Here is a 2,690-nt window from a genome sequence, read left to right on the forward strand (position 1 = left end):
TAAATTACATTATTAATAGACTAGTTTGATTCACTTTAGTCTGTACTACACTTCCGCAGGATTTTATTTTCTCTGGTGTCCATCCAACATTTTGGTGACTGACGGCAGGTCATGCTGCACTTTGCTGAACCTGACATGTTAGTTCATGTTCTCTGGAGTCTTAAAGATAAATTGCAGTTTTTCTTGAAGGCTTAAACAAAATAATCAGGCTTTTCAACTATAATTATAAAACCATAATGCCATTTGTCAAAAAGCACACCCATTTCCCTAAACTGCTTTAACACATGATTCAGGTTTGTTGAACTGTCTCTGCAAAACTCTACACACAAATCCCTTCATTTCTCATGTGGTCATTTAGAAAGCACTAACATTCAATATTGTTCACTCAAGTCAGCACAGGTTGAGCTCAGTTAGCTCACAGCTACCCAGGTGGAAACACAAAGAGTCATAATTGGTCACAAACCAATCACAACCTTCAATAGATAAATAAAAGGGCTGAGTAAGTTCATTCAGTTTTGGAACAACGGATCCAGAGAGATGTGAAGAAGATGTCCAGGACACCAGAGAGGAGGAGGAGGAGGACGAGTTTCTCTGGCCTGTCCCAGACCAAAGACGGGATGCTGGGGCAGAATAATTTGTTATTATTTATTAATGTGTATTTTTTCAATTTCCCTATGTTGCTTTTATGTTTTATGTAAAGCACTTTGAATTACCTTATTGTTGAAATGTGCTATACAAATAAACTTGCCTTGCCTTGGTGTATTGGACTGTACGGTACATTAAAGGTTCAGTGTGTAGGTTTTAGTGGCATCTAGTGGTGAGGGTCGCAAATTGCAAGAGGCTCACTGTGCATTCAGGTGCTCCTCTGGTGGTCCCATTTTACGAGTTGTTAAGTTGTTCTTCTGACTTCAGTGTGTGTTCATGTGCTCTTAAGTCTGAATGTGGAATCAACATGGACGCTACTACAGAGATGTGTTGGATTATAATTATCAGAGCATATAAACAACACGCAGACATCTAGTTTACTCTACATGGACAACAAACTAACATTTATAACAAATTATATGTTAGCAAAATATCTATCTACATCACACAGCCATTAATGTCTAAACTGCTGGCAACTAAAGTGAGGACACCCCTCAGTGAAAATGTCCAAATTGGACCCAAAATGTCAATATTTTGTGTGGTCACCATTATTTTCCAGCACTGCCTTAACCTTCTTGGGCCTGGAGTTCAGCAGAGCTTCACAGGTTGCCACTGGAGTCCTCTTCCACTCCTTCATGACGACATCACAGAGCTGGTGGATGTTAGAGACCGTGCGCTCCTCCCCCTTTCTTTTTGAGGACGCCCCACAGATGCTCAGGTCAGGGTTCAGGTCTGGAGACATGCTTGGCCAGTCCATCACCTTTACCCTCAGCTTCTTTAACGAGGCAGTGGTGGTCTTGGAGGTGTGTTTGGGGTCGTTATCATGTTGGAATACTGCCCTGTGGCCCAGTCTCTGAAGGGAGGGGATCCTGCGCTGCTTCACCCCAGTGCCGGCAGCACTCATGCATCCCCAGACCAGGACACTCCCACCACCATGCTGGACTGTACGTAAGACACACTTGTCTTTGTCCTCCTCACCTGGTTTCCCAAAGACAACCTCTGGATGTGACGCTGAGCACGTGCACTCAACTTCTGTGGTCGACCATGGCGAAGCCTGTTCTGAGTGGAACCTGTCCTGGTGAACCGCTGTATGGTCTTGGCCACCATGCTGCAGCTCAGTTTCAGGGTCTTGGCAGTCTTCTTACAGCCTCGGCCATCTTTATGTAGAGCAACCGTTCTTTTTTTCAGGTCCTCAGAGAGTTCTTTGCCATGAGGTGCCATGTTGAACTTCCAGTGACCAGTATGAGGGAGTGTGAGAGCGATAACACCAAATTTAACACACCTGCTCCCCATTCACACCTGAGACCTTGGAACACGTGGAACAAGTCACATGACAACAGGCGAGGAAAATGCTAATTGGGCCCAATGTCGACATTTTCACTTAGGGGTGTCCTCACTTTTGTTGCCAGTGGTTTACACATTTAATGGCTGTGTGATGTGTTATTTTTAGGGGACAGCAAATTTACACTGTTATACAAGCTGCACACTCACTACTTTACATTGCAGCAAAGTGTCTTTTCTTCAGCGTCGTCACATGAAAAGATATGATCAGATATTTACAAAAATGTGAGGGGTGGACTCACTTTTGTACGAGACGCGCAGAGTAAATAAATGTGTTAAAAATTAGGGTGGTAAATTTCAACAATGAAACACCAGGATGGACGATGACCTTGATAAGCTACGTAATTAACAGCGCAGGAAGAAGAGAAGTTGAGGCAGGTGCAAAGCAAGTACATTTACAAATAATAATAATGTCCGTGGGGATTAAAACATGCTTTCACATGGTATTTATGTGCAGGGGGTTTGGGCGTCATCCCCCAAGAATGTTTTCCAGTACAGAAATATGCAATTCCACATAATTTTGGAACATTGTTATTACCACATCTGTGAATGACAAGTAGGAAAATCTAGAGCAGATCTGAATAAACTACACCCTAAAAGCTAAACTTGCTAAATAAGTCTAATTTTGAATTATAACCATTAGATCTGTGTGATTAGTTTTGTTGCTCTCCACAATGATTTTAAATTCATGGCACAGCACCAAG

General features: G+C 42.6%; 1 protein-coding gene across 2 annotated transcripts in view; it reads right to left on the minus strand.

Annotated features, from left to right (window-relative positions):
- Nucleotides 1-2,690, minus strand: part of LOC123976543 (zinc finger protein 436-like) — a 161,196-nt gene that overhangs the window by 21,796 nt on the left and 136,710 nt on the right. The window lies entirely within an intron of this gene.

This window comes from Micropterus dolomieu, linkage group LG09, assembly GCF_021292245.1.
Source record: "Micropterus dolomieu isolate WLL.071019.BEF.003 ecotype Adirondacks linkage group LG09, ASM2129224v1, whole genome shotgun sequence".
NCBI lineage: Eukaryota > Metazoa > Chordata > Actinopteri > Centrarchiformes > Centrarchidae > Micropterus > Micropterus dolomieu.